General features: G+C 38.2%; 1 protein-coding gene across 4 annotated transcripts in view; it reads left to right on the forward strand.

Moving 5' to 3' along the window:
* The first annotated feature begins 6,552 nt into the window (after positions 1–6,552).
* PCNX4 (pecanex 4) overlaps positions 6,553–20,404 on the forward strand; it is a 55,688-nt gene continuing 41,836 nt past the window's right edge. For all 4 annotated transcript variants that reach the window (XM_063596080.1, XM_055097654.2, XM_008956997.7 and 1 more), the window contains exon 1: positions 6,553–19,695. The gene's annotated coding sequence lies outside the window, so the exon portion shown is untranslated. The remainder of the gene's footprint in view (positions 19,696–20,404) is intronic.

Consider the following 20,404-nt stretch of genomic DNA (forward strand, 5'->3'; position numbering starts at 1 on the left):
TTAAATACATTAAGATGAAAAAGAAATCATACTTAAATTCACCAATTATTAGCATCTTAGAGAAAATAATTGTACCTCAAAATATCTTGGCTAAAAATTATTAGCGGAGAGTATCACTCAGTGGCTTTTGTTGCAAGCAAAAGAACATTACTCTGGATATAGCTCATAGGATAGTTCACAGAACAGAAAGGCTGAAAAACCAGGCTCATAGAATGAGAACAAGCGGAGTATAGTGGTCAATACCCCAGACAGTATCATGTCACAGGATCACCTTAATTATGGTGCCAGTGCCATGCTGCTGCCACAGGCATGGGTGCCACTAGATGAATGCAATAAGGCCTTGATGTTTCTGTTGCCATCAAAATGAATTCTAAATATTCCTGCTTCTTTGCTTCCCATGTTCTACACTGAAAGGCCCAGGAAGAAGATAGCTAAACTTAGGTTGCCCGCCACAACTTTAGTTATTAAAGAAAAGCAGGGGGTGGCTGGAAAGATGGCCAAATAGGAACAGCTCCAGTCTGTAGCTCCCAGCAAGATCAACACAGAAGGTGGGTGATTACTGCATTTCCAACTGAGGTACCCAGCTCATCTCACTGGGACTGGTTAGACAGTGTGTGCAGCCCATGGAAGGCAAGCAGAAGCAGGTGGGGCACTGCCTCATCAGGGAAGCGCAGGGGTCAGGGAACTCCCTCCCCTAGCCAAGGGAAGCCTTGAGGGACCGTGCCTTGAGGAACACTGTATTCCAGCCCAGATACAGGCCTTTCTCACAGTCTTTGCAACCTTCAGACCAGGAGATTCCCTTGGGTGCCTACACCACCAGGGCCCTGGGTTTCAAGCACAAAACTGGGAGGCCGTTTGGGCAGACACCTAGCTAGCTGCAGGAGTTATTTTTTCATACCCCAGTGGTGCCTGGAATGAGAGCGACACAGAACCGTTCACTTCCCTGAAAAGGGGGCTGAAGCCAGGGAGCCAAGTGATCTAGCTCAGTGGATTCCACCCCGATGAAGCCCAGCAAGTTAAGATCCACTGGCTTGAAATTCTCGCTGCCAGCACAGCAATCTGAAATCAACCTGGGACACTCAAGCTTGGTGGGGAGAGTGGTGTACACATTACTGAGGACTGAGTAGGCGGTTTTTCCCTCACGGTGTAAACAAAACTGTCAGAAAGTCAAAACTGCCAAAGCTCGGCAAAGCCACTGTAGCCAGACTGCCTCCTCTCTGGGCAGGGCATCTCTGAAAGAAAGGCAGCAGCCCCAGTCAGAGGCTTATAGATAAAACTCCCATCTCCCTGGGACAGAGTACCTGGGGGAAGGGGCAACGGTGGGCGCAGCTTCAGCAGACTTAAACATTCCTGCCTGCTGGCTCTGAAGAGAGCAGCAGATCTCCCAGGACAGTGCTCAAGCTCTGCTAAGGGACAGACTGCCTCCTCAAGTGGGTCCCTGACCCCTGTGCTTCCTGACTGGGAGACACTTCCCAGCAGGGGTAGACAGACACCCCATATAGGAGAGCTCTGGCTGGCATCTAGCGGGTGCCCCTCTGGGATAAAGCCTCCAGAGGAAGGAACAGGCAGCAATCTTTGCTGTTCTGCAGCCTCCGCTGGTGATACCCAGGCAAACAGGGTCTGCAGTGGACCTCCAGCAAACTCCAGCAGACCTACAGCAGAGCGGTGTGGCTGTTAGAAGGAAAACAAACAAACAGGAATAGCATCATCATCAACAAAAAGAAACTCCCTCTGAAGGTAACCAATATCAAAGACCAAAGGTAGATAAAGACCAAAGGTAAATAAATTCACAAAGATGAGGAAAAACCAGCACAAAAAGGCTGAAAATTCCCAAAACCAGAACACTTTTCCTCTAAAGGATCACAACTCCTTGCCAGCAAGGGAACAAAACTGGACAGAGAATGAGTTTGAGGAATTGATAGAAGTAGGCTTCAGAAGGTGGGTAATAACAAACTCCTCTGAGCTAAAGGAGCATATTCTAACCCAATGCAGGGAAGCTAAAAACCCTGAAAAAAGGTTAGAGGAATTGCTACCTAGAATAACCATTTAGAGAAGAACATAAATGACCTGATGGAGCTGAAAAACACAGCACAAGAACTTTGTGAAGCATACACAAGTATCAATAGCTGAATTGTTCAAGCGGGACAAAAGATATCAGAGATTGAAGATCAACTTATGAAATCAAGCATGAAGACAAGATTAGAGGAAAAAGAATAAAAAGGAATGAACAAAGCCTCCAAGAAATATGGGACTATGTGAAAAGACTAAACCTACATTTGACTGGTGTACATGAAAGTGATGGGGAGAATGGAACCAAGTTAGAAAACACCCTTCAGGATATTATCCAGGAGAACTTCCCCAACCTAGCAAGACAGGTCAACATTCAAATTCAGGAAATACAGAGAACACCACAAAGAAAAGCAGCCCCAAGACACATAATCTTCAGATTCACCAAGGTTGAAATGAAAGAAAAAATGTTAAGGGAAGCCAGAGAGAAAGGTCAGGTCGCCCACAAAGGGAAGCCGATCAGACTAACAGGAGATCTGTCTGCAGAAACCCTACAAGGGGTTAGGGGGGCAATATTCAACATCCTAAAAGAAAAGAATTTTCAACCCAGAATTTCAGATTCAGCCACACTAAGCTTCATAAGCAAAGGAGAAATAAAATCCTTTAGAGACAAGCAAATGCTGAGAGATTTTTTAAAATTTTTTTATTTTTATTTATTATTATACTTTAACTTCTAGGGTACATGTGCACAACATGCATGTTTGTTACATATGTATACATCTGCCATGTTGGTGTGCTGCACCCGTTAACTCATCATTTACATTAGATATATCTCCTAATGTTATATCCTCCCCCTTCTCCCACCCCACAACAGGCCCCGGTGTGTGATGTTCCCCATCCTGTGTCCAAGTGTTCTCATTGTTCTTCCCACCTATGAGTCAGAACATGCGGTGTTTGGTTTCCTGTCCCTGTAATAGTTTGCTCAGAATGATGGTTTCCAGCTCCATCCATGTCCCTACAAAGGACATGAACTCGTCCTTTTTTATGGCTGCATAGTGTTCCATGGTATATATATGCCACATTTTCTTAATCCAGTCTATCATTGATGGACATTTGGGTTGGTTCCAAGTCTTTGCTATTGTGATTTGTGCTGCAATAAACACACGTGTGCATGTGTCTTTATAGCAGCATGATTTATAATCCTTTGGGTATATACCTAGTAATGGGATGGCTTGGTCAAATGGTATTTCTAGTTCTAGATCCTTGAGGAATCGCCACACTGTCTTCCACAATGGTTGAACTAGTTTACAGTCCCACCAACAGTGTAAAAGTGTTCCTATTTCTCCACATTCTCTCCGGCACCTGTTGTTTCCTGACTTTTTAATGATCCCCATTCTAACTGGTGTGAGATGGCATCTCATTGTGGTTTTGATTTGCATTTCTCTGATGGCCAGTGATGATGAGCATTTTTTCATGTGTCTGTGGGCTGCATAAATGTCTTCTTTTGAGAAGTGTCTGTTCACATCCTTCGCCCACTTTTTGATGGAGTTGATTTTTTTTTTGTAAGTTTAAGTTCTTTGTAGATTCTGGATATTAGCCCTTTGTCAGATTTGTACAAATTTTCTCCCATTCTGTAGGTTGCCTGTTCACTCTGATGGTGGTTTCTCTTGCTGTGCAGAAGCTCTTCAGTTTAATTAGATCCCATTTGTCAATTTTGGCTTTTGTTGCCATTGCTTTTGGTGTTTTAGACATGAAGTCCTTGCCCATGCCTATGTCCTGAATGGTATTGCCTAGGTTTTCTTCTAGGGTTTTTATGGTTTTAGGTCTAAAATTTAAGTCTTTAATCCATCTTGAATTAATTTTTGTATAAGGTGTAATGAAGGGATCCAGTTTCAGCTTTCTACATATGGCTAGTCAGTTTTCCCAGCACCATTTATTAAATAGGGAATCCTTTCCCCATTGCTTGTTTTTGTCAGGTTTGTCAAAGATCAGGTGGTTGTAGATGTGTGATATTATTTCCAGGGGCTCTGTTCTGTTCCATTGGTCTATATCTCTGTTTTGGTACCAGTACCATGCTGTTTTGGTTACTGTAGCCTTGTAGTATAGTTTGAAGTCAGGTAGTGTGATGCCTCCAGCTTTGTTCTTTTGGCTTAGGACTGTCTTGGCAATGCAAGCTCTTTTTTGGTTCCATATGAACTTTAAAGTAGTTTTTTCCAATTCTGTGAAGAAAGTAATTGGTAGCTTGATGGGGATGGCATTGAATCTATAAATTACCTTGGGCAGTATGGCCATTTTCACGATATTGATTCTTCCTATCCATGAGCATGGCATGTTCTTCTATTTGTTTGTGTCCTCTTGTATTTCACTGAGCAGTGGTTTGTAGTTCTCCTTGAAGAGGTCCTTCACATCCCTTGTAAGTTGGATTCCTAGGTATTTTATTCTCTTTGAAGCAATTGTGAATGGGAGTTCACTCATGATTTGGCTGCTTGTCTGTTATTGGTGCATTTATCCTTTGATAAAATTCAACACCCCTTCATGCTAAAAGCTCTCAATAAACTACGTATTGATGGAACGTATCTCAAAATAATAAGAGCTATTTATGACAAACCCACAGCCAATATCATACTGAATGGGCAAGAGCTGGAAGCATTCCCTTTGAAAACCAGCACAAGACAAGGATGCCATCTCTCACCACTCCTGTTCAATATAGTATTGGAAGTTCTGGCCAGGACAATCAGGCAAGAGAAAGAAATAAAGGGTATTCAGATAGAAAGAGAGGAAGTCAAATTGTCTCTGGTTGCAGATGACATGATTGTATATTTAGAAAACCCAATCAACAGCCCAAAATGTCCTTAAGCTGATAAGCAACTTCAGCAAAGTCTCAGGATACAAAATCAATGTGCAAAAATCACAAGCATTCCTATACACCAATAATAGACAAACAGGGAGCCAAATCATGAGTGAATTCCCATTCACAATTGCTACAAAGAGAATAAAATACCTAGGAATACAACTTACAAGGGATATGAAGAACCTCTTCAAAGAGAACTACAAACCACTGCTCAAGGAAATAAGAGAGGACACAAACAAATGGAAAAACATTCCATGTTCATGGATAGGAAGAATCAATACCGTGAAAATGGCCATATTGCCCAAAATAATTTGTAGATTCAATGCTATCCCTATCAAGCTAGCATTGACTTTCCTCACAGAATTATAAAATCTACTTTAAACTTAATATGGAACCAAAAAAGAGCCTGTATAGCCAAGACAATCCTAAGCAAAAAGAAGAAAGCTGGAGGCATCATGCTATCTGACTTCAAACTATACTACAAGGCTACAGTAACCAAAACAGCATGGTACTGGTACCAAAACGGAGATATAGACCAATGGAACAGAACAGAGTCCTCAGAAATAACATCACACATCTACAACCATCTGATCTTTGACAAACAGGACAAAAACAAGCAATGGGGAAAAGGATTCCCTATTTAATAAATAATGTTGGGAAAACTGGCTAGCCATATGCAGGAAACTAAAAGTAGATCCCTTCCTTACACCTTATACAAAAATTAACTCAAGATGGATTAAAGACTTAAACGTAGGACCTAAAACCATAAAAATCCTAGAAGAAACCCTAGGCAATACCATTCAGGGCATAGGCATGGGCAAAGACTTCATGACTAAAAAACCAAAAGCAATGGCAGCAAAAGCCAAAATTGACTACTGGGATCTAATTAAACTAAAGAGTTTCTGCACAGCAAGAGAAACTATCATCAGCGTGAACAGGCAACCTACAGAATGGGAGAAAATTTTTGTAATCTATCCATCGGACAAAGGGCGAATATCTAGAATCTACAAGGAACTTACACAAATTTACAAAAAAAAAAACAACCCCATCAGAAAGTGGGTGAAGGATATGAACAGACACTTCTCAAAAGAAGACATGTATGCAGTCAACAAACATATGAAAAAAAGTTCATCATCACTGATCATTAGAGAAATGCAAATCAAAACCACAATGAGATACCATCTCATGCCAGTTAGAATGGTGATCATTAAAAAGTCAGGAAATAACGGATGCTGGAGAGGATGTGGAGAAATAAGAATGCTTTTACACTGCTGGTGGGAGTGTAAATTAATTCAACCATTGTGGAAGACAGTGTGGCAATTCTTCAAGGATCTAGAACCAGAAATACCATTTGACCCAGCAATCCCATTACTGGGTATATTCCCAAAGGATTATAAATAATTCTATTATAAAGACATATGCACATATTGCAGCACTGTTCACAATAGCAAAGACTTGGAACCAACCCAAATGTCCATCACTGACAGACTTGATAAAGAAAATGTGGCACAAATACACCATGGAATACTATGCAGCCTTTAAAAAGGATGAGTTCATGTCCTTTGCAGAGACATGGATGAAACTGGAAACCATCATTCTCAGCAAACTTAAACAGGAACAGAAAACCAAACACCATATTTTCTCACTCGTAAGTAGGAGCTGAAAAATAAGAACACATGGACACAGGGAGGGAAACATCACACACTGGGGCCTGTTGTGGGGTGGGGGGCAAGTGGAGGGATAGCATTAGGAGAAATATCTAATGTAGATGATGGGTTGATGGGTGCAGCAAACCACCATGGCACATGTATACCTACGTTACAAACCTGCACCAGAACTACAGTATATTAAAAAATATAACAATAATAATACCTTCACAGCAAAAAAATAAATAAATAAAAGCACATGTATTTTTTAACATCTGTGATGGGGGATGTGGCCTGCCTTCCCACTAAAGCTCTCACAGTGGAAAATTCCAGAAAGGACAGGGATTCAAATGTTGCACAGCCAAAAAGAGACAAACATGCAGTACATCAAATGATTTTAAATGGACAGAAACATTGGTTTGTAATGTACCTAGAATTTTTTAAAAAGTTGCTTCACTATAAGGTGGGGAAACATTGGTATAATAGACTATGGGAATTGTTCTTCTTTTCTGCCTAATTTTCCCACCCCCCTTTCTTCAGAATCCTTTGGGAAATATCTCCTCTATGCATTAGTGCTGGGGCTGCTAATCATAGGATTATGCACACAGAACCTGAAATTGAGATATGGACATTGGTAGAGAGTTATTTGGTTTATTTCCTACATTGCAATTGCTTAACTGGGAGATTTGAGTTTGTCTGGCAGCCATTTGTCTGCCACTAGGGGAGACTCTAAAAGAATAAAGCAATGCAAACAAAGAGCTGCAGAGAGAGTCTTCACAGCAGTATTTGAGTCTCCAGATGCACTCTTGCCATAAGATGCACTCTTGCACTTCCCAATTACATGAACCAATAAATCCTTTTTGGAGGAGTTGAATTTCTGTCACTTGCAACCAAGTATTCTGACTTTGTGCAATGCATAAGATCTAGGAGATAATAAGGTCAGTATCATTTGAGTCCCAAAATTACAAATATTTGAAGAAATACAGTTCAAGATAAGAGTGGGATAGGAAAGATATTTGAAAAACAATTCATAATGTAGATTATTTTTAAAAGCTAAGACAATGCAACCTCTCTTAGAATCAAAGGAACAATGGCTTGATAAGAGAGCTGTGAAGTTAACAATTCCTTGAGAATATAAAAAACATCAAACGCATGAGTAGAAGACATAGCTGTAAACTATACCACAGAAAATTCATGTTTAAGAATCTCCTTTACCACTAAAGAACTTATCCATGTAACAAAACTACCTTTACCCCCAAAACTATTGAAATAAATTTTTTAAATTAAAAAATATAGGAATTTCCTAATAGAGAAGAAATAATCAAATGTTTCATTATTTTTTAAAAGATTAGAATCTAGCCTGCTTAATACAAAGCCTAAATAATACTGTAATGAAAGTCAAAGGATCCATTCTAGACAGATCTTTCACTACGTATCTATATAATCAATTTATCTGAACCTGTGGTGTCTTACCTCTAAAGCAAGTGTGGTGGTTAATACTGTCAACTTAATTGGATTGAAGGATGCAAAGTACTGTTCTTGGGTGTGTCCATGAGGGTGTTGCCAAAGGATACTAACGTTTGAATCGGTGGACTGGGAGAGGCAGACTCACCCTCAATCTGGGTAGCCACCATCTAATAAGTTGCCAGCGTGGCTACACTGGTGGAGTCTTCCTGCCTTTATCTCTCCCCCATGCTGGATGCTTCCTGCCCTCAAACATCAGACTCCAAGTTCTTCAGCTTTTGGACTCTTGGACTTACACCAGTGGTTTGCCAGGGGCTCTAGGGCATTTGGCCACAGACTGAAGGCTGCACTGTTGGCTTCCCTACTTTTGAGGTTTTGGGACTTGGACTAGCTTCCTTGCTCCTCAGCTTGCAGATGGCCTACTGTGGGACTTCACCTTGTGATCTTGTGAGTCAATACTCCTTAATAAACTCCGCTTTAGATATACATCTACCCTATTAGTCCTGGCCCTCTAGAGAACTCTAATACAGCAAGCATCTCTTTCACTTCTAAAATTGTGACAATATTCAAAGTTCATTTCAGTCTAACAATTACATTTTCTGCTACTATCTATAGTCATGAGCTTAGACAAAAAAAAGCAGGAGAAATACTTGAGCAAAACATTTCAAATCACAGATTTCAGTTTAACATAGAATATAATTTCGTGATACTTATCTTTGGAATTCTTTTTGAAACTGCCTTATGCATTTTGTTTTTTTTTTTTTGTACTATACTGTTACTCTATAAATTGCCCCCTTTTCAACTTCTGATACATATATAGAAATCCATCCACAGCTTCTGAACTACTTTTTAAAAATTTTTTTATTATAGCAAAATATACAAAACATATCTACCATTTTAACCTTTATTTTTTAAATTGTGGTAAAATACACATAAAATTTACCATCTTAACTATTTTTAAGTGTACAGTTTAGTGGCATTAAGTACATTCACACTGATATGCAAACATCACTATTACCCATCTCCAGGCCTCTTTTTATCATGCAAAACTGAAATTCTGTACCCATCAAACAATAACTTCCCATCCTTCCTCCCCCAAGTCCCTGGAAACCACCATTTTAATTTCTGTCTTTATGAATTTGACTACTCTAGATACATCATACATCATATAAGTGTAATCATACAATATTTGTACAATAATTTTGTGAATAGCTTATTTCACTTAGAATAATGTTCATCCAGGGCTGAGCACAGTGGTTCACGCCTATAACACCAGGACTTTGGAAAGCTGAGGTGGAAGGATTGCTTGAGCCCAGGAGGTTGAGGCTGCAGTGAGCATCCCAACACTGCACTCCAGCCTGGGCAACAGAGCAAGTCCCTGTCTCAAAAAAAAAAAAAAGGTTTATCATCCATGGTGCAACATGTGTCAGAACTTCCTTCCTTCTTAAGGCTAAATAATATTCCATTGTATGTATATACATTTTGCATATCCATTCACCTGTTAATGAATACTTGGTTTACTTCTACCTCTTGGCTATTGTGAATGCTGCTATGAACATGGGTATACGAGTATCTGTTAGAGTCCCTGCTTTTAATTCTTTTGGGTATCTTAGAAGTGGAACTGCTGGATCATATGGTAATTCTATGTTTAACTTTTTGAGGAGCCACCATATTGTTTTCCACAGCAGCTACACCACTTTACATTCTCATCAGCAATGCATAAAGGTTGTATGCTATTCAGGACTTTTATATATTAAAATATTTTATTAACCATTGTTAAATAGTACATGATATTTCAAAAACACAATGAGATGATCATCTGGAACACCTCCATGCGAATACAACTATCATTTTGTAAAATTCTAAGTTTTCTCATTTGTATATTTTCACATAATTTTAAGTTTATATATTTTTGATTTTCTTCATATTATATATCTAAGCACTTTCCATGGCACTACAAAGCTATTATAATTATCATGCTAATGTTTATGTTATAGTCAACCAAGGGGAAATACTATAATTTTCTTAATCATTGAACATTCAAGTTGCTTCCAATTTTCCAGTATTAGAAATATGCAATAAATACATATGTACATAAATCTTTACTTCTTTTGAATCCTTTGCACAGAAAAGTATTAATCAGTTAAAAGTATGCACATTTTTAGAGTTGCCAATATGATTAAATTTATTTTCAAAGTGATCATATATATTTGTATTACCTCAGCACTCTCACCAGTGGGGCCCATAACAAGAGGTACTGGTACTCTTTCATCACTAGTCCTCTAACAAATTGTCTATCATCTATAAATGTTCACTAATTGAGTTCATGAGTGAATAAATGAGAATGCCATTTTACTGAAACCTCACTATCACTTAATCTTATTTTGTTTGCTAGTTTAAGACAGCTGGTACATTTTAGGCTATTTTAAAACTGTTTAAAATAATTAAAAACTTGGCCGTTGAATCAGAAGGTCCATAAAAAATGAATCTCCTTGCCAGCATAAAGGTCTTTCTTGGTATTTAAACATTTTTCTATACATTGCCAAGTGTAATGTAATTTCATTCTATTATAATTTTTCTTTCTAAACACAAAAATATTATTATGGGAGCACTTTCCTAACTTGCCAGGTTTTGCCATATCAGGTAACTATAACCTCTATTTAGCATTTGGTATAAGAAAATGAAATTCTATCAGCCACACTCAACTCATCATAACTGAAACGCAATTGGTTCTAAATTTTTCTTATTTTGTTCATTTCTTTTTATTGTGAATTTTCTACCCATTAAGATGAAAGCTCTTTGAAGTTAAATCTTTCTTTTTCATCTCTATCTGCCAAATTGGTTAGTACAAAATTTGGCACATAGTAGGCATCAATAAATATTTCAGGCATATTTATTATGCTCTACAGTTGATTTTTGTTTGATCTAATTGAGAATAATTTTCAAGAATCATGATAAAAATAAATCATATGTACATTAAATACATATTACAAGGATTTCTTTATGTTAAGGTAGAAGAATAAAATTAGCAGATAGAAAGGAAGGCTTAAACTATCCTGGTAGTCAATGTAGTATTCAATTCTTTACAGATTGTAAATTATAATGGTAAAGGTACTAGAATTATCAAATTTTCCCCAAAGCAATCTTCAAGGCTAATCAACATAGACAATCACTCTTTTCATTTCTATAGCAATAAGAAAATTTTAAGCAATATCTTTTGATGGGAGTTGTCTTGAAAATTGCTTAGTCGGGAGGCCTTATTTTAAAATGCAACAAGCCTGAAATATTAAATGTAATTTGCCATGCAGCCTAGAGAAAGAACGAAGCATTTGGTACATTTTTCCTAATTGTTTCTGATTGCTGCCTGGGTAGCTCCAGCACTTCATGTTCAAAATCACCTTTGAGGGCTTCAACATCGTTGACTACTACTTTTAATCAAAAAGAGGCTAAGTATAAAATAATTTGACTATTACATGGCAGAAATCCTCATAATAACTGGCTTTAACATTTTTACTTAACTGACCTTAAAGAAAGAGCCCTCAGAAGGTAAACTGTTGGTACCTAATGAATACTGATTAACGTGACACATTACTGGATGCTAATATTCACAGAAATCACTGTCCCAAGAAAAGTGGTCAATACCGAAGTAAAGAGAGTTCGTTTTCTAATGATAACCATGTTTCCTTAGGTCTGCTTAGCATAAAGCTCACTCTTAAGTTTGTTATTTAAAAAATTTATGCACTTTAAAAAATGTATTTGCATAAAAAATAAAATTGTATAGACTATCTTTATTTCCATCAATAGCATGATAAAACAGAAAAATAATATAGAAGTAGAAATATACACTTATATGAAAATTTAGAGACAGCCCAATCCTTAATATTACTGAGGAGAAAACGGAAACCTAGAGATTGACTTGCCCAACATAAAATTATCAAGTTTCTTGCAGAGCTCAAACGGTAATTCAGATCTCATTATTTCTTATTAAATATGCTTTCCATCACCTTATGAACATCATTATCTTTTTCTTTCACACTAAGAACACTGTTTTCTTAATCAGTTGTTGAGTTCATGCTTTGACGAGGAATGAGGAAAATAACTGGTCTAGTAAATGGTCTTGCAAAGAGGACAACATATTTCAGAGGGTTCTCAGGTAGGGCTGCTTTTGCTTCTGAAAGGAAGGAATCATTCCATTGTCTTCGAAAGGAGGCATCAGTGGATGCAGTATTTGGGATATAATCAAAAGGAGGGGAAATGGGCTTCAGGCCCTCCTGGTTCTTAAAGATTGTTTACTGACTCATAAAGCAAATACTATTCATTCTGTGCATCAGGAGAAATGGAATAAAAATTCTAGAAGAGTCCACACTATATTCAGGTTAGTACTTTTAAGATGTACTATATTTTTAAAGAATCTGTACATTGGGGAAAGAAGGCAAACATAAAGGAAGTCTTCTCATAAGAGTAAATATAAATTTTAGGTTTTCACAGCCTACTGTTATAGCCCAGAGTACATTTGGGAATATGAATGATACAGAAACAAGTTGGCCAGGGATACTGAATTGTGCAATTCAGGGTGTATGTTTCTACACGAATTTGACCACTCAGAATAAAAAAACTGTCACTGAATTTTTGCAGTACATAGTATGAGTAAGTTTTTTGGTTTTGTTAGCTGTATTAGGCAGGGCATACATGCTCTTAAAGCTTGCCTCTAAAATTTTATTATTTTCATTATTATGATGCCAGGAGAAAAATTATCAGGGAAAAAATTTACAGGGAAAATAATGCATAGGCTAGAGTTTTATATAAAAGCCACAAATAAAAACAATCCATTGTTTCTTACTACATGGTTATCTCTACAAGTATATGCATCTCTTTTGTGCATACTGCTCTTTAAAGGTGTATGAATTTTCTACCAATTACAAAGTCTTGTAGGAGTAAAACTGCTGTGTAATAAAAACATGAATCAGATATTTGGCTTGGGATTCATAAATAACAGAATTTTAAAAATTCCGTGGGATTAATACTTATTCTAATATTTATTTCTATATATTGGTTTTAATTTAAACTAAGAGTCTAAAACACAGCTCTGGTAAAATGAAAATATTTTAAAGTACCAGCATAAATGTTATTAAAATCATTACACTTTAAAACTATACTGTTAAAAACAAATAACATCTAAAAATTTCCTACAGTAATACTTAGTCATTGCTGATTCGACAAAACACAGCATATTTTATTTTGCATGTTATATATAACATATACTTTACATATGTACAAATTTTTGTATACATAAATGTATATATACACTAATATACTTTTACACATATGCTAAAATTTATATTTTACATACATTTGAAAAAATCAAATAAGCCTCAGAATGTATACATAAATTCAGTAAATGTTCTCATTTACTATATAAAATGAACTAATTTTAAAGATTTCAAAAGATGACCTATTAATCTAATACTGCAGTGGTCTAGTATCCCACTGTCTGATTATCAAAGCTCAAAATTTACCAATATACCAAATAAATCACAGTAATTTTCAACTGTAATACAACTCTAAAAAATAATATGGCCCTTCTCTTCCTATGAAAGCATCAATACTTTAATTTCTTTATTCAGAAAAACAATTTTTCCAAATATATTCTGGATAAAGGTACTATTATAAAAACAAAAATCCACTACACCTCTATACTGGCTATACAGTGGCTAAATCACTTAATGGTTTGGTGAATTTTTTGGAGGGTAGGAGTATTGCAGCCAATTTAATGTTTTTGTTTTTAATTTTTTTATTATTTAAAGATTATAAAATAATATATATTATTTTAAAAATGTATTAACAGCACAAAAGAGTATAAGGTAAAAAGTGAAAGTTCCCCTTCCGGTCAAATCCCAGTTAATCTCTTGAGGTTAAGATCTGCTGTTTCTTATGTGTCTTTCAGAAATATGCATATATAAAACATGCTCATGCTTACATTCAGTTTAACATAAAATCATACCATGCAAATCATAATTTTTAATTGTTTTAATTAACATAAGTTGGACATCTTTGCATAGATGTACATGCTGATATATCTCCTTTTTATATAATCTATTTAACCAGTCCCCTATTGAAGACTGTTTTGTGCTTTTTTGATATTACAAATTTTCTAGTACAAACACCTGTAGTAGCAAAAACACAAACAGTCTTCAATAAGGAATAGGTTCAATAAACTTAAATGAAATTCTGTGTCAAGGGGAACTCCATTTTAAATTTTGTTAAACATAGCCAAGCTAAATTTCAAAAATGTTCCTCTAATCTACCATCCCACCAAAATTGGTTTTTGTTATTTTATGCATAAACTGTATTTGCTAAATGTGGTTTCATTTCTCATAAATAATTATTTAATACGAGTAACCTCTAGTTTTTGTGTTTTTAAATATATTAACCTAAAGAGAGCATCACAGTGTAAACTGCAGGAAGTAACTGTAACAAATGTGGACTTTTCCACTCAACAGTATAATGAGGCTGGAAAGATTGCAGGGGGGTCAACAGGGTTTCCTCCAACATTAGGCAAATTACACCTAACTTTCCCCCCCTACTCTTATGTAATCACAACTATCCTACCCAGTAGAAATTCTCTCAGTTAACTTGCACATGGCACTTCCATTTATATATTCATTCTAAAGGAAAGTGAAGATAATATTCACAAAATTCTAAATGTTAGTACATTTATAAACAGAGAACTTGGCAGGCAAATGCCAGGAAAGGGGCATCTACTTGAGGTTGCTAACTTCAGTTATAGCTTTAGAAATTAATAAGGCATCATATCCTTGGTCACTGTCAGTAGGTTAACTGATGCTCCAATCTAGTGTAAAATGCTGGGAAAAAGACTATGAAATCTGCATCATCAACTATCAATAATGTTTGCAAAAATAAAGGAGAATCATTGTACTTAATTCAGATGTGTGTAATTTAATTTTTGTAGAATCAAATTGTTAAGTACGCCTGTGGTTGGTGTTTGGCAGACACACCAGACAACAAAACGTTAAGCATGTCCTGAGAATGACCCTGTATGGCCGACACACCTCAGTGTAGGTTCGGTCTTCCCAGCATGGCCAGCCCAGAGATTCATCCTTATCTATGAGAACATCTGAGCCCCATCCCATCCTATGGGACCTGGGCCATACAGGGAATTGAGGCCCTTTGTTTTGGGTTAAAGGAAGGTTGCCAGATGGAGATTGCTAGGGGGAGGGTGTTAAGTGCAAACGCTATCTAAACTGCATGCTTTCTGCACGTGGTTGCACTTTTCCTGTCCAGCCCACTGCCACTGTAGTGCTCTGTATGTAAGTTCCCTTCAATAAACCCTGTATCTCATTTGCTGGCTCTGGGTCTCTATTTGGCCTCTTGAACCTGGTGCCATCCATACTGAAGTGAATGGGGTCTGGCATGACAGATGTTTACAGTTTTGTTACTATTAAAATTTGATCTTTCAGTGAAGTTAACATTTTTACAAAATGTAACATAATTTAAAAAATTAAAGTCTAGCTTTTTAAATATTCCAATTTACTGATTTCCAGTCTACTAATAATTCTACTGTGTTCTTTCTTAAACACCTGTGTTTTTTTAAACAATTATCCAAAATAAGTTTCCAGTAGTTACAATGTTCCAAAATAATATCAACTGGAACACCTCTAAAATAAAGTCTCATCTGTGAAGTTATTGCTGTGGAATAATAGTGAAATTTAAGAGCTATACAAGAAAACTAAAAATTCTTTATCACAACCAAAATTTGAAACTATTCTTTTATCATACACTCCCCATCAGTAATTACTGTAAAATTTTCAGAACTGGAATTTAAAAGAAATACATTGTATCTTAGAGTAAAGTTTGAGACCAACCAATGGCAAAGCTATGATTACATTATATATTGTTTATTTGATGGTTCTATTTATGAATGTTTATGGGATATGAAAGTTTCTATATTAAAGAAAGTTTCAATATGAAACACTGTAATTAACTATTGGGCACGTCCTGTCTTCAATATTCTCATAACTCATAACTTGCCCAACCCAAATCTCACGAACATGCTGAGACACTCTAAAATTTCTACTCATCACATGCCCTTTCACATGATGTTTGATGTATATCATGATCTATGATACAGTGACTTTCAATAAGCCATATAAGTCAATCTTTTTATTTTATAGTCCTTTTCTTCTTCGGTTTTCTTCTTGTACCATTAAGATATAAACCTTGGCATTCTTTTCCAATCTTATTACTTCAACAATCTTTTAAAAAAAATTATTGAATATTCTACATCTTAACTTCTCTCCCAAGGTCAATATGTAATATAGGTCCAATTCTGTATTTCCAACTGGGCATAGGCACCTGAATATCCCATCAGCCCCTTACACACAGGTCTCAAAGTAGATTCATTATCTTTCTTCCCAAAGCTATTATTCCTCCTGTGTTTCTTTAAAGGCACCCGGAACTGTGAGCCTGATTTTGCCTCCTCTTTGGCCCATACCTAGTGCTGCAGCTCTGCATTATTTTCAGAGACTTCTGGCCAGTGGTCTCTGGGAACAAGGCAGAGTGAGGGTTTATGGTGTGGGTTTTGTTTTTGTTTCACTTTTTAGCAAGAGAAGTTAACTTGGGTATGAACTGAAAACGGGCATTACCATTACACAATAACACGTATGTCATGATAATGCCTGGCTAAACATCTTCTCTGGCTGAAGCAGCAGTTCCAGATTTTTCACAATTTGTTTCATTTTATGTGAATCAGCAGGGTAGGAAAAAATACATGAATCTTGAAGATATACAGATACGGACTCAACCCCAGATGTCATCACTTATTTTACTTTTCTCAAGCTCAGATTCCTTACATTTGAAATAATAATAAGCTACCTCATAAGGTTAAGATTAAATGAGGTACACAAAGTACTGATTCTATGTATGCTCCAAGGTATGTGTTGAATGAATTAAAGAATAAATGTTCCCCTACCTGGAATACCTCCTCTCCCAGCTAACTCTGTTTTTGTTTTTGTTTTGTTTTGTTTTTGTTTTTTTTGAGACAAGATCTCACTCTGTTGTCCAGGCTGGAGTGCAGTGGTGCAATTTTGGCTCACTGCAACAACCTCTTACCTCAGCCTCAGAGTAGCTGGGACCACAGGCGCACACAACCACACCCGGCTAATTTTTTGTATCTTTTGTAGAGACAAGGTTTCACCATGTTGCCTCAAACTCCTAGGCTCAAGCGATCCTCCTACCTCACCCTCCCAAAGTGCTAGGATTGCAGGCAAGAGCCACCACGCCTGGCCCAGCTGTCGACTCACCCTTTAAAAATGGATTGCAACCATCCTTAATTTCCCCAGAATTATGTGTCCCACTGTTTCTGAAGCTCAGCACATACCTGTTTATCACATACACTGTAATTACTGATGTCCTTGTTGTTCAAGTTATGTCCCTGATGTCCAAGTTATATTTTGGTAAATTCCTTAAGGATCATGTTTTATTTGACTTTATATCTGCAGCAATTAGTGTAGTTCCTGACAAATAGGAACCACTATTCCCTTCACTATTTCAATAAATGTTGAATGAATATTTTATACACAGCTAACCAAAGGGCTTGTACCATATGCCCTACTAATTTTATTCTAAGAAAGTGCGATGTTCAAATATATTTGAAAAACAGCAGATATTTCAACAATAAACATGTTAATTCTGGTTGGGTCATATGTAATGCCCATAAGAAGAACAAGCATAAATACAGACTCTCTACGTAAAGATAATAGCTCATCCTTACTAAGCACTTAAGCTGTGCCATTTACTCTGCTAAGCAATTTACAATTATTTGATTTAATCCAATGACATAACTCTCTGCGGGTTAAGTTCTATTATTTGCCTTATTTTACAAGATATGGGGAAACTGAGCACTAGAGAAATTACATAACCTCAAGATCACACAAGTAGTAAGCAGTAGTGCCAGGGTTTCAACCCAGACTTCCTGACTCTGGAGACTCCACTCTTAATTACATGAAACTCAGACTTCTTGGCGGTAACTGATGCTTCCGAGATGCTTAATGTGGTACTCTGACCCGCAATGAGTGAGCTTCAATGAGAAAAACTATGGATGGACCAACAGCACGTTTTCCCATATTCTATCAAATCGTGAAGATACCAAACTATGACAGGGTCTACCTGCAAATTAAGTCCTTGAAGACAAGTATATGTATATCCGGGGTTTTCCTCCACATGCTTTCAACACACTACACTTTTCCTCTGGACACAATATCTTAAAAATAAATAAATAAAGCTTTGGCTTTCTTTTAATATGAACACAGTAATTATTTTTCTATTACGACCTGAAAACCTAAATACTTAAATACAAAGTCATCATTTCCAAGACAGCCAAGAGCCAAGAATTAAAAAAAAAAAAAAATTAAGGCCGCATTTATAGTTTTGAGGAATGGAGATCCAAACAAAACAGTCCACAAGTCATCTTGGACGCTGAAGTGTGCAGAACTGCTAGGGTATCTACCCAATCACATGGGGGAATTGCGGGTACCTTGATACCGACAAGTTAGCTTCAAAGTTCCCTTACACAAGCCTCTAAATCAGCTGAGACCAATCATTGTTAACGCTCTCCGGGGCCGTCTTGAGGACTCCCAGTAACGCGTCCAGAACTTGGTGGGGCGGGGGGGTGGTGGATCATATTTCGTGGAGAATGAGGGAGGTGAGCCCTGGGTATAGGGATAACTTTTTAACTAGCGTTAATTGGGGTCTTTGCGGCCAGGCTGTAAAGATTCCCGCCACACTAATATGAATCAGCCATGGCCTTTTAATTGGAACGCCGGAACTCTGCCTTGTTTTATTATCTTAATAACACGTTTCTATGATGGACATGTTGGTTCCTTGTATTTTAAAACGCAGCCACAAACTGAGGCGATAGCGATCACGTTATGCAGTCCCCAATCGTCCAAGCCGAACAGGCTGCATGAAGTATCACTCAAAAACATTCATTACCGTCGCTGTGTTCAGTGGTAACGCCAGTGTGCGAATTCATTAACGGAAATCGCGGGACTCCGAGCGGTTGGAGATCTGCAACACCCCTCTGCCTGCGTTAAGACAGCCTGACCCGACCTCTGGTGAATTAATGCGCAAAATGGCGGTTGCACGTCTGTTTCCCCACCCCGGCGCACAATCCTGAGGAAGGACGTCCCGTCACCAGGGCAACGACGTTCTTGCGTAAAGGCCCGGCCCAAGGGAACGTTCAGGGCGTCCCGGCTCTCCCTGCTGCTGCTTCTGCTAGGCCCAGTGCGAGACCAGAGCACGAGCGACTCCCGTCGTCCCCGGCCAGGCAGATGTTGGCCTAGTCCTGGCGCGAACGAAGCGCGCTATTTCCCTGCTTCCTCTAGGCCAAGCCTGCTTTACGGCAGGGCCCGCCTCGGGAGCGAGCACAGACCGGGGCAGCAAGGCCAGCCAGGCGCTGACGAGGTCCCCGAACGCGCACGCGCTCCGTTCAGCTCCGGGTGGCGGCCGCCGGAGTAGACGTTAGCCATGGAAACCGAGAGCTGGCCCGGGCGGGGCCGCGGTGAGCTCGTTATTCGGCCGCCGCAGCTTTTCTGCCTCCACATTCGGGCAATAACCAACCTCCCGGCGGGAGCGCCCAGCCCGGGTTTACCTGCAAAAATGCGGTCCCTGGGATGCCTTCGCGTCTTCTCTTCCCTCGGGTGACTTGAGGTACGTTCGTTGTCCGACGTCCACCTCGGGACTTCTTCGGCGTCTTAATGTCCAAGCCTGTGCGGAGAGCCAAGTTGTTCTAGGGGCTTTCATTGCCACAAGAAACACATTTTTCGTTTTTCGTTGCAAAACCTTTAAGTGCAATTACTGCGCTTAATGAACTCAGTCATTAGAGATAGTAATTCAGTGTGATTTTAACTTTCCTTTGAAAGACTACTTTAGCCTGTTGAATTGTAGCATTTTGTTTCTAAGAGACTCGTACGAAATGGAATATGGCACACCCACCCGGAGCTGTGTCCGTTAGGTAGAACTGTACTCTCTCGCAGTATCTCCAACTAAACCTCTTTTGTCCGAATTGTTCAACTCATGGCCCCCTGAACGTGAAGCGCTCTTTCCCCACTGATCTCGACCTCTGTCCCCACAACCTCTTGTCTGTCCAGGAGCAGAATTTACTCCAGTGAATCGGAAGTTGTTTTCCATGCCGCTGAATTGGTTATCTGCTCTGTATCCATCATTTTTCACTTACTCATTTTTTACTATTTTTAGGTGTTTGTTTTCTTCATTAAATCATTCCTGCAGTTAGGGCAAAGACTGCCCTTCATGTTATTTGGTATCCACCGCCACTCACGCCAAATCCCCAGACCTTTAGCATAGCATCCAGTTCAGATGTTGCGTTTTCACGAATTAACTGTTTGGAGCATCTGTTGGC

Source organism: Pan paniscus, chromosome 15 (assembly GCF_029289425.2).
Source record: "Pan paniscus chromosome 15, NHGRI_mPanPan1-v2.0_pri, whole genome shotgun sequence".
In the NCBI taxonomy this organism is placed as follows: domain Eukaryota; kingdom Metazoa; phylum Chordata; class Mammalia; order Primates; family Hominidae; genus Pan; species Pan paniscus.